The 13,313-nt window shown below is 39.0% G+C and overlaps 1 long non-coding RNA gene across 1 annotated transcript in view; it reads left to right on the top strand.

Moving 5' to 3' along the window:
* The window catches only part of LOC112542791 (uncharacterized), a 45,219-nt gene that overhangs the window by 20,528 nt on the left and 11,378 nt on the right, over nucleotides 1–13,313 (top strand). The window lies entirely within an intron of this gene.

Here is a 13,313-nt window from a genome sequence, read left to right as displayed (position 1 = left end):
CTATAAAGTACCATGCAACTGTTGCCTTTTCCCAAAAGTTCTTGCACTAATTGGGATGAGGGACTGCCTCAGTGGGGCTGTTCCTTTTCTAGATGCTGCTGAGCTCCAAGCTCTGCTCTTAAGCAATGTTACTTTTGATAAGCCAAGCTCCTGAGCTCCCACCAGGATATGCTGCTTACTGTAGCTTGTGGTCATGGCCGTTGATTAATAGTCCTCTTGCCTGCCTGTAACAGCTGCCAATCTCCAGACATCGCCTCCCACTTCCTCACCTGCTTGCCATTTTCCTATCTCCTTTTCTCCTACACACCCATCCACGCTCTGTCTTAGCATTTGCTTTTGTAAGCTAAGAGCCTGGGTGGGGTGAGGGTGCCTGTGGATGGCAGCACATCCTTGAAAACACCAGGGTGTGGCTCAATTAGCCAGGCAGCTGGAACACTGGCATGAAAGCTTGTGAGCAACTTTGTGAGAGAATGCATGCATGCATGTGCCCATCTCTCTTTCTGGGACTGTAACAACCCTTTGAGAAGATGCATGAGGTGTGTTGAGCTTTGGGGAAGTGGGGTGGGAAGCCTTTCTGCCTCGCTGCAGCTGCTTTTCCCAAGCACAGACAACAACCCCAGCTTCAGTTCCTCACACTGCTACACCGTGAAGTATCATTCAAGCCAAGCAGGTGACTTGCATGGTCCCTTGTCTCTGCCCCTCCCACCACCTTTCCTTTAACTGGATCAGATGAACTAACCCAGGTCTGTAACACAACCTGTCTCTTTAGCAATAGGTAATTCTGCCTATAAATTTACTTACACATTCAGGTTACATGGCAGGTCACAGCTACGTATTGATTTTGCTCCACTAAAATAGATGGGTTTTGTTTAATGCTGGGGGAAAAAAAAAAGTGCACTGTTTCCCTGACACCCAACTACTTCTTTAATAGTCTTGGAATAATCTATATTTCATTAAAATGATGACTTACTGCGCCCCGAGTATTCCCCTGTCTTCTTAACTATTGATTTAAAGCAGTTTAACACTTGTACAGCATATAATAAATTGGCTTAGACTGGCAGGTCTTTGTGATGAAACCATTCCTTGGCTTATAAATGCTCTACTGGCATGCGTTTGAGCTATTCTTCAGGGTTGATTCCCAGAGAAAAGAGAGAGAGCAGAATCTGGCTGATTTTCTAGAATGCAAGGTGCATGAAACTTTTAGATAAGGAAGGGACAGCAATGCAAATTCAACATTTGATTTATGGAAGGAAGAATCTTTGCACTAACATCTGACGGTAAACCCTTTACCTGTAAAAGTGTTGAGTGAAGTCATCCATCATGGGAAATTTTTAAAATGGAGGAGGGTGTAATGATGCTGGGAAGTCAAGTGTTTGTGAACCACTTGCATTAGAGGGCAGCTGTTAAGAACATTATAAGAGCCAATTATTCAAACTTGGCTAAGCATTTTACCCTTTTAATCAAAAACCAGTGACTCCTTGCATCCAAATTGCTCCCTGGCACTTCAGCAAGAACCAGTTCAAGCAGGGATGGTAGAATGGATGGTGATGGATAGATGAGAGAATTGGGTAAATGATAATTCAGGGCCGATCTTGTTTGGAAAGTAGAAGACACATGGAGACAGGTTCTCTGAAACTTGACTATTTAAAAAGGTAAGAGGAGGATTACATGAAGAAACGATTCTTCTCTCCTGCAAGTACCAACTACATGGAAATTGAACCCATCAGTGGGAAGTAACTGAGCATTCACTGAATGTTGGAATAGCTATTCAAATACTTCAGAAGCACCCAGCATACCTTAGCATTGTGATCCAAAGTGGCCCAAAGACAGCTGTGCCATATGGGTGAGTGTGTGTTTGTGTGTAAGTGTATGTTTCTCCTTAGTTTAAACCGAGTAGTGGAAATAATGTTTATCACGGGCAGTCTTTGACCTTTTGACCTATTTAAATGCCTCCAGTAAGAGATGGTTTGAAACAAAGCTGTGGATCCCCAGAGTCCATATAGATGTGGTAAATTGTATTTTTTTAAGTAACAGGAAGATATTTTTTTAATATACAGGGAGATATGATGTTAACTGTATTTTAGCCAATGTTTGATTCGTTGGTTATGTGCCATCATGTCAGTGTCAACTCTTAGTGACCACGTAAGTAGACCTTCTCTAAGATGATCTGTTTCCAACCTGGTCCCTCAGGTCTTCCAATTGTGCACCCATCACAGCTGTAATTGAGTCCATCCAGTGTGCTGTTGGTCATCCTCTTCTCCTCCTTCCTTCTATCTTTCTCAGTCTAATGAACAGTATACATTAAATTAAGGTTAACCTAGCCCCTCTCTTCCCTTTATCCTGGTTTCAGCTACTTTGAAAAGGGCAGATACTGAAAGACCATTTAAGTGTTCTTGCCCTTCATTCCACCCACTCCACTCAAAACAGGTGTAGTACATAATTGGGTCTAATTAGAAAACACTCATTTAGATGAATTCTATTTTAAAGTTATACCTCTAAGTAGCTAAATATTTCTAAGATCAAAATGACAGCAACTCTGTTTCTCTGCAAAAAATCAGGGTCACTAAGTGGAATCAGAGCATTCCCATTCATATAAAAAATTGCCATTTGATCAGCTTATCACAGTTGATTGCTTCCTCCTTGGAATCTAGTGGTGCACAATTTCCCATCAATGCTATTTGCTGAGAAATGATAATGCTACCCTTCAGGAATTCTGCTGACATTTAAGGAATAATAATAATGAAGATAAAATAACTTTACAAATCAACTTATTTGGATTCTTGGGAACTGCCAGTCCAGATAGATTGATGTTCAATTCAACCGAGAGACGGTTGTCTTTTGAAAACTCATCAGCCTGTGTTGTAATACTGTGCATGACTCTGTCTCTTGTTCTGAAATTCCATGCTTAAATTCTTCACACCTTTTGACCTCTCCAAGATTGGAAAGAAGTTTTAAAAAGAAGGAGGAGGAGGAGAAAGAGGAAGAAAGAAGAACCTCAAGGGCTCATTGTCAAGGGCTCTTCTGCTACTGCTTCTCAGCATAACAGCATACTCCCCCAGTATCCATCTGACAACATATATATATAAAATCAATCAAAGCATTGTACTCTATCCAAAGACATTAAGGCAAACAACAGAAATAGCACTGCAGTGACAAAGACAAGCTTGCCCCATTTGGAAAGGAGAGTAGAGGGGAGAAAAAAGAATGATTGAAAGCAAATAAAAGCATTGACTTTTCTCAAGGACAGTCAGCTAGTAGTCCCTGTAAAAACCATGATTCCTAAGGAAGGTTTTCAGTAGGGTTGGCCATTAGTGACCTATGGAATCGATGCATTCCCTGACAGTGTTGTCCTTACTGATCTCAGTGGATTTTAGGTTTGGTTCTGAAAAGTGAGTGCTTTCAGTTGCAGGTATGAGAAAAAGCACAATGATTTTCTTTGCTTTATCCTATTTTGTAGGCAACCCCAATTCCCCAAGCAACTATTGTTAAAAAAAAAAAGTAGGGACAAAGACAGAATGCATACGACTCAAGGCAATCCCTGCATTTTCTTATTATATCAAGCAACTTCCGTCATGATGGAAGCAGTTCTTGCCTTCAAGTAAAAATTAAGTCTCCTTTTTGGGTATTCAGTCAAAAATTAAATCCTGTGTGGATTAAATCCTATTGCAAGATGATACATTTCACCATGGCAATGTACTGAAGGTTCATACAAATCCTTTGACAGTTTCTTAAATCCCTCCTCTTCCTCTTGCAAAACAGCAGAACCGAGAGACCATCTTCTTCCAATTCCTGTAAACCCCTCATATTCTCAGTGAGTTTCTCCAAGCTGTTCCATGCACTTTTTCTCCACATCTCCCACAAGGGGAATGACTTTGATTAGGTGACCTATGCCCCAGCTAAGTGTCAGTCCACTGAGCTAACCTTCAAAGACAGGTTTATCTTCTACAAAGTAGAGAAGAAAGGCACTGTACACAATATTAATATGGAAACTTTGTTGTTAATGTTCATTATTACTATTTGTGAGTATGGCCTGATTAAATGGCTAAATCTAACACATGCAATAACAGAACAGTTGGTACCCTGACAAAATATCCAAGCTACTAAATAATACAGTTTTACTGGCCTCTAGATATGGTTGAGAATGGATGCTTCCAAGGCACTGGGCCATTTCTAACTGGTTGACAGCAGTTCTTCAGTTTCAGGTAGAAAGTTTTCTTTTTTTAATTATATTTATTATTTTTATATATATATATATATATATATATATATATATATATATATATATATATAACAAACCAATAGGAAAATAAAAATTTAAACAAACAGAAAATTGCAAGAAAAGAAAAAAGAAAACCAAAGTTAAGAAATGTATAGATGATTTCTGACCTTCTTTTCAACAGATAACTACATTCTTATTGTTCTTCCTCCCTGTTAAGTATTTTACAAGTCCCTTCACCCCTTCATTTAGTCATCATCTTTCTTAGTCTTCAAATCCATAAATCATCAATTCATTTTTTTTCTTTCAGCAAAAAGTCTATATAAAGCTTCTGGTCATTCAAAAAAAGTTTCTGTTGTTTGTTCTCTGACCAAGCAGGTCAGTTTTGCCATTTCTGCAAATTCTGACATTTGCACAATCTGTTCCTTCATTGTGGGAATTTCATTAGTTTTCCATAATTGTCTATACAATAATCTTACTGTAGTTACCATATACACTATCAATTTACCATGCGTCTTTTCTAATTCAGTATCCATAAGTCCCAATCAGGTAGAAAGTTTTCCAATTCTACCTGGAGATGTCAGGGTTGAAGTTACGTTCTGCTGCCCCTAATGTATGTGTTCTACCATGTGTCCCTGGGAAAGCTGGCTGAGAAACCAAAACATCTGTGGTGATGTAGAAATGGAGTAGCAAATACGACTTTGGAGTCATCAACACAGCAGTGGTTATGTGCTTTCCTTAAGATGGGAGGAAAGTATATTGATGTGAAAAAGTCAGCCACCACAACGTACATTTTACCACAGACAGTGTTGCTACTCTCAATGAATGTAACACAGGTTATTTTCAGGGAAGCAATTGGTGGGCATCTGGATCTCTTTTTCCTGGATCTTCTTTTGTCTCCTTCCCAGAATCTTCAACAGTGGGAAAACCAGCAACCAAACATTGTCTTGAACACATGGAAGGAGGGGTTCAAAGCTTGAGAAGCAATTTTCATTATTTCATGGATATTTGCCTTGCATGATTATCTTGGCAAGAAAACAGTTCATTCAAGGAGTGGACTGCTTCTCTTATGGGACAGACAATCCTGGAATATTTTGAAAAGATTTTAGCTCAAGAGATTGCTATTCCTATGGCTGAAACTTAAAAAAAAAAAAAAAAAAAAGTTTTCTTTTAAATCCTGCCACACAAATCCTTTTCACCTGTTTTTCTCCAGTCCACCATCAGGGAAAAAAGTTGCTGGGCAAAGTTTGGCCTTTAGCTTACCAATGGAAATACTGACCTCTTGATAGACCTGAGTTCCATCCTGTGAGGTTGATATTCCCATCTCTGAACCCTACCAAAGAAGAAGGAAGCAGCTGCGCAACAGAGGCTTCCAGGTTCTCTTGAAGGCACAGCTGAAATGGCCATGGAGGCGCAGAGCCCAGCAACCAGATAAGACGAATGGTCCCATACCAGATTTGAAGGTGCGGCGGAGGTCAATTAGAGCCCAATTGACTGCTGACCTCTGAAGGCTCCTCCCCTATCATTATAGAGAAGAAAAAACATCAAATTTCCTGAGTCAAATAAAACTGTGGCTGTATTCACATGTCAAAATCAGTCATAAATGTAGTGGTTGTTTTTGTACAACTTGAAATACTGTTTGATTTTACCCATAGTTAGCTTTCTCAGATTGATTTTCCATTGTATCTAAATCAGAAAACTGTAGTTTGGAGAGCTTTCAAGACTGCAAAACATGGTATGTTTATTGTTTTCAATCCTGCTTTGAAGGTCTTCTCGAATCATAACGTCTTGATTCCAAAATAATGGCAAAGTGACTTGATTAAATAAGAACAGTTCAGGAGGCAAGGAAAGATAAACTCCTGCAGATTCCAACCCCTCAGATTTCTGGAATGTCTGAAGATAGTCCATCCATCTTCAGCCTCCGCTAAGACAAAGCAAGATTTTTCCCCAGGTATGTCCTTATAAAATTACAATCTCAGTATAGTTTATACTGCCAACCAGCACTGAACTTTCTAATGCCTGGGGAAGATGGGGAACCAAAACGCTATGTTCCCTAATCACATGTTTCAGAGTTATTTTTCCTGCTACATAAACTGAGGAAAGCAAGGGAAAACAGCCAAATCAAAGCTGTTTACTGACATGATTGACTATGACAGCTCTTTTGAAGCCATTACAAGCTATTGTGCTGGAAAGAGCTCTGGGAATATTTGTGTTACTGACCTGATGGAACGGAACAGTTCCTGAAAAGTATCATTCAGAAGAAGCTTCTCTCTGACTTTTCAGTGGAAAACAATGACGCTGGTACGCATTCAGTTGCCATTGTTGTGTCTTGTAAGACAGGAGGAGTTTTAGTCCTAAATTTGGAAAGCTGACTACATCTTGAGATTGTTGCTTCAGAATTTGCATTTTTGCAAAAATGATTATATTTAATTTTCAGAGAACCGTTCAGCAGCAGAACCCAAGATCGCTGGCTCAATGAACAAAGAGAAGAGGAATCTTCCACCTGGATCACACAGTTAATTAATTTATTGATTGGAACAGAGAGCCATCTTATATGTTGGAAGTAGGACAAGCCTACCATTAAGCAGGAATGAGGCACTAGATGCTAAGAAAAGTGATTATTATTATTTTTTTTAAATCTTCATAGATGTTCACCTGTTGGAATAAAATGCTTGCTTATCAGAAACTTGATTCAGGCTTCTGCAGTGTGGCCAGGCCAGTGGCCGACACACGAACCAGAAACCTAGGATGAGGGAAGGTACCAGATAATAAAAGCACCTAAAAGCACGATAAGGCGATCACTGCTTGAAAAATACCTGATGCTACGTAAGCAAGTAGGGAAACGTATAACCATGACAGGCTATACAGGAAACATGGAATAAACCAATAGTGTTGCTTAAAGCTGTTGCATGACTATAAAAGGCTATATGCCCCCACAACCTGCCCCCACCACCTGCTTCCTGATTTGTAATACCTCTACAAAACAGAGGTAAGATGCAGTCTGTCCTGTACCCCAAAGTTAGCCTGCTGTCTCTTCAATTCTCTCTTGCAGTGTGGGATGAGTTTCTGGATTGGTGTTCATAATAATCTTCAACTCATTCAATCTATACTCCTCCCAAACTGCTTCTTCCAAACCAATTTAACTTCTGATGTTTCTTTATCCACAGGATGTTGGCAAAGCATTTATGAGAAAACTGTTTATCTCTCTGGTAAATTAAACAAAATATGCAGAAACAGGACAATTGTTACTAACTGAAACAATTAGAATGAAGGCACAAACTTAACCTAGTTTTGGAGTTAGAGCAGAAGATAAAAGCAATTTGCAAACAACAAGATTTAATGGAAATATATGAGACATATAAGAACCTGAATCCATATACATACATACATACATAAATACATACATACATACTCAAATTCCTTCTGTAGCTGCAAGAATGGTGTAATGCACCTTTCATTTTCAGAAGAAAAAATGAAAATATGAAGTTTCCAGTTCTCGTTGAACTGGAATGTAGACCTATACATAATTTCAGGTAGCCCTAAGTAGATAGACTGTACAATGGCTGATAACTTAGTACAACTTCTTTACTGCTACTCTTCCTCCTCCTCCTCCTCCTCCTCCTCCATCTATGGCTCAGTTACTTTCAGCCCTCAGGGATGCAACTAACTTCTCTATCTCTCCATACTTTGCTTCACGGTCTTTCTTTCACTTGCCCAAAATCCAACAGCAGACTTAAATGGAAGAGAGGTAGAAGGTGACATTTCTTATTTATATATGCTCACTCACCAGCAAATTGGACAGTGATTGCACATTTTAGGCAGGCAGCTCTGGGAAGACGTTCAGCAGTTTTCTTCTATATGCTGTAGTCCCCAAGGGAAGATCCACTCTGAATCCAGATGTGTCTGAGAAAAGTCATGGGGACATCAGAGACATCAGGATATCATCATAGAAGTTACACAAAATATATAATTGGTGACAGTCATGTCATGGTGAAAATTATAAGAAACCATGGATATAGTATACAACACAATTTATATTATGTTATAAGAACAGATTCATAGGATAAGGTTGGTTCTCTGATTCTGAAATGTTCATTCCAGAAGACCCAACCAGAGGAGTGTTCACATCTGTCTTTCTTCAAAAGAAAGGTCAAAATGCCTTTTTTAAAATATATGGTTTACTTACTTTTAATCTCATTCATAGTATTTTGACTGACTCGCAAGCTTTTTCTTTTTTGAAGTTGTTCTTTAAAAATGGAAATGTAGCTTGTTTCTGGTAGAGAAACACAGCAAGACCCAAACAAAATGAAACTATTTTAAATCCAACAGATTTCAGTACAAGGTATTTTAGCTCTTTTTCCCTAATCCCACTGCCATCAAAGTTTCATTAAAGCACTTCTCCCTGGCAACAGCATATCCATAACTGAAGAAAAAAACAATGTGTTGCATTCAGATTCAATCATATTTAAAGTAGATAATTAAAATCAATGGAGCTTAATTAATAATTACTAACTTAAGTCATATTGCTTTCAGTGGTTCTATGCATCAACATCTAAATTTAGTCTTGTGATATACCAAAACTGTAATTCTGAATATTTTTCTATACTGGAAAGCACGTAGACAATAGCTCAGTTTGAGGGCAAAAATCTTGCATAAACTGTGTTGCTCATCATCCAGTCAGATTGCAACTAAGGCAATTTGAATTAATTTTAAGGTCTCACCTTTAGCAGATGTAATCTTAGGGAAGAAAAAGTAGCTAATATTAGCAATGTAAGATCTGTAGAATAAGGAATTGGAATATCCAATTTTGGAAAATCAATGGGCCCAAGCTTTAATAAATGTTAAATACATTTCTTGTGATTAAGAGATGGAATGAATTCATCAGCAAATTTGTCTTGCGTCTAATGGACTCTCCAAAGAATGTTTATAAAAGGATGGGTGTTGGAATTTTTATTTGTTTGTTCTTTGTTGGCACTGCAAGAAATTTGAGAGCTCAGTAACACATGATTTGGGCACATCCCTTTTAGATCTCACACTATTTTATACATATCATATACAGTATATTAACACACCTTTGGGGAAAAACTTGGCTGTTAAAGATGTAAATTTAATGCTGAATTATATTCTGAATCTATATAATTTGACACTTTATGAAGAATTCTAGTTCTGTTGATCTTGCACTAAGAACATCATTCTGTGTAGTTGTAATAAAAAAACACATTCCAGATATTAAGGAGTAGATTCAATAAATGTGTTCTATGTCAATACTGGGAATGTCTTTATATTGCAGAAAAGAGAAGACAGAGTACTACATTTCTAAATGATCAAGAGCTAATAACATGTGAAAGGGTGAAGCTAGTTGTATATTCATATTTATGTATTTGTTCATTCATTCATTCATTCATTCGTTCATTCATTTTGTATATCTGCCCATTTCACATTTGTGACTCTGGGCACCCCACACAATTAAATCAGCAACAGAAATCAGTAAACAAAATACAAATAAAAAAGTAAAAACATATAAAACCATTGCCACCAATTTAAAAACATAAAATGGGATCAGCAGGACAGTAGAATTAATTTGCCTCAGTCAATACAACTGCCCAGAGTCACTTCCTAGTGAGATGGACGGTGACCAAATTTGAAATAAATAAAATAGAGACATCTAGCAGGCTTAGGGATCCACAGCTGGATCCCTAAGCATGGTGGCAAAACCATGTCTTCAGGCCTTCTGAAAAGCCAGTAGGATTGGGGTCAGTTTAATCTCTGGGGGGATGATGTTTCAAAGGGCAGGTACCACAGCAGAAAAGGCTCTCCTCCTGGGTCCTGTCAACTAACATTCCTTAATAGACAGAACTTTAACATGCCTCTTCTGCTGAATCTGATGGGATGGGTAAATGTAATGAGGCAGATGCAACATTGCACTGATCTTTTCCCTTTTTTAAGTTTTAGATTTTTAATCAAAATATATTTGCTTATATTATCACCATTGCATTGCTTTGATTTGTGTTTGCTAAATTCACTAATAAAATTTTAAAAAATTAAAGGGAACATAAGCCGGTTCTCTCTTAGCATTATTAGTAATTGTTGGCTAGCAATGAAGCATTTGATTCAGCATATTCCTGAGCAGACTTTCCCATACCCAACTTAGATGGTCATTCTTTCCTTGAGGCTCCCATTTGTAGATGTACAAAATTAAAGTCAATGATCACTTGACATGATATCCTCTGCAAGAATCCAGTTTAAAGACCAGTAAACCAGCATTTAAAAAAAAGTAAAAAAGAAACATTGATCAGCTTGATGCTGTAGCCATTGATTAACAGTTTATTGTGATGCCATTTAAATATGCATTAGCATTATCTGGAGTTATTTATATTACTGTTTATAAAAATTGTTTTCCAGCAGGCAAATATGCTTGATTCTAAAGCTATGAAGTGGGGAACATATGGGTGCTGCTTTTCAGGCTGGAACAGCATTTTTTTCCCCCCTCCCCTCAACTTTTCTTCCTCCCTGGACAATGCCAAGTAACACAAGACTTTGCTGCCAATTTCCCTATCTCTGCTGAACTGCTGATGCTATCATGTTGAGATGGAGAAGCTGACATTGTGAGGTTTACAGAATGGGGTTAGATGGGAGAAGCCCTCCCAGACACACACCACCTTTGTGAGCTTTGAAATCTGTTCAACTTCTACTCATCTCCATGGGGTTTCCTTTATTCTTAAACTAGTGGCATCTGCCTGGGGTGGGGCAGGGGACAGTGTAAAAAAAATCAGAATGGTGGCTACAACCATATGATTGAAATCCCTTCCTTTTTCATGGGTGTCCTGTAAGTGATGCACATAAAAAAGGAGCAGGATTCAATTGCATGGTTATGACTGTCCTCTTAACATTTTTTTAACCTCCATCTCACCTTGGAGATGCCTCTGTTCCTCACATTTTGGGATATCCCATCCTTCGTCTAAGGCTTCCTGAATTTGAATCATAGAATTTATCCCATGTTTATCCATTACAACAATGAGAAACTGTAGACTAGGGTGCTATTGAAGGCCATGGAGAGATCCATAAGGCTTGAGAACAAATTTGTACCTAATCGTATTCTAATCCAGTCTGAACGTTTCCTCACTATCCCACCCTGAAACTGTATTTCCACATCCTGTAATGTTGGGTGGGAGTTTTTCCTATGATTTACCAAGATATATTGCCCTGTTCACACATAAAACTCACCTTGATGGGAAGCTCACCAAGACATTAAGCCCAAAAGAAACCAACCCTCAGATGATTTAATGTAATGAGTGAATCCAACCATGTTTTCAGACTCTCTTCCACATTTGTACATTTCATGACATTATGCAAGTTTTTTACCTGGATACTGGTAATGCAATATACAGTCTATCATACTGTATGCATTATTCATCGTTTGGATGCAAGTCGTCTAGATTTCATTGAACTCAGCAAAATAGATACTAATAAACAAATGCATAAGTAGGATGACTGGTGTGGGTCTTCCGGGCTGTGTGGCCGTGTTCTGGAAGTTTTGTTTCCTAATGTTTCGCCAGCACCTGTGACTGGCATCTTCAGAGTGCAGGAGCACAGACAGGAGCAGTTCTCTCTGTGCCCAGGGTGAGGTGACCCTGTTGTGGGTATTTATAGAGATCAGAAGGGGGGATTGGGGGTGTGGTGGGGGGATGGGGGTGGGGGGTTTGGGTTAACGAGTGGCTGCTTGTTTTGGTGTCAGAATATGTGTGTATCTTCCTGGGGATTAGGCAGGGTTTTTTCTTCTATTGAATGGTTAACAAGGGGCTGCTGGGGGTGATTAGCAAGCTCACTGTGTTAACTGTTCACAGGTCCTGGTGGTGAGGGGATCCCTTTTGTCTTTTGCTGATTTTAGCACTTCTTGTACTTTTCTGGTGGGTCTGAAGATTGTTTGGAAATTGTGTTTTTCCATCAGTTTTCCCATGCGGTCTATGACCCCTTTGATGTAGGGCAGAAATACTTTGTTGGTGGGTGGCTGTTTTTCTTCTTCAGTCGCATGTTGTTTTCTTGGTTTGATGGCTCTTTTTATTTCATTCTTGGAGTAGCCATTCGCTTGTAGGACCCAATTAAGGTGGTTAAGTTCAGAGTTTCGACAATACAAATGCATAAGTAGCTTGCCTACAGACCAAGGTGTCAAGGAATGAGGAAGATCAGTGGCTAAGTTCCTTTGGGAATGATCATATGTGAATGTCTCTCGCTTGGTGAGAGCAGTTGCACATGGCAATTAGTACATGTGAATGACACATCACAGACAAGACACCCTGCAGGTAGTTGTCACCATCTCGACTGCATTGTATCCCACAGAGTCAGTTTAGCTGGCAGACATCATATTCTGAGGAATCAAACCAGGAAGATTAGGGGAGGTGAATGGACATATGAGCCATAACTGTGATGGAATGGAATTATGAAGGCCAGACTCAGGGAGGGAAACATCCTCTTTCGTCTCCTGAAGGGTGGGGAAGAGATAAGAGGATGAGGCTGGCACCTCCCTGAGGAATTCACTTTGTGTTGACTGGCTGACCCTGGGAACTAGTTTCAGTCTGGGAAGATTCTTGCTAGAAGTTGTAGCTAATAAACATTGCTGAACTGAATCTGCATGGTCTCCTGAAGTTCCTTAGGCTAGGCCTGACAATAACTGAGGAATAGGGTTTCCATTTGTTTATCAAAAGATTAGCAAAACAAATATGCTTTGTTATAGTCTTAAACTAGCGATCTCTTAATAAATGCAGAGGAAAAAAAGAGTGCACACGACAGGGCCATAGTCATTATGCACATTAGTCTGACCCAAAGACGACTTAATATGATACAGTGCATCCCTGAGAGAATGCTGTATTTTGCAGATACAGATGCCATCTTCAGGTTTTTAACCTACCAAATGGCAACAGATATAAAAACCAGCCAGGTAGCAAATTTATTAAGTCTGTGCAGTAGACTTAAGCAGAGGTCAGTATGACATTCACATCTCAAAATCCTGTGTTCAACTGACTTATCCTCCCCATATTCACAAGGACATAGTCTCTGTGTGGCTGGGGTCAATGCCATCTGCAGGAAAGGTCAAAAAGTC

This window comes from Python bivittatus, unplaced genomic scaffold (assembly GCF_059951505.1).
Source record: "Python bivittatus isolate LINGU-HERP-01145 unplaced genomic scaffold, Pbiv_v1 ctg000590_np1212, whole genome shotgun sequence".
Lineage (NCBI taxonomy): Eukaryota > Metazoa > Chordata > Lepidosauria > Squamata > Pythonidae > Python > Python bivittatus.
This window is presented reverse-complemented; position numbering and strand designations above follow the sequence as displayed.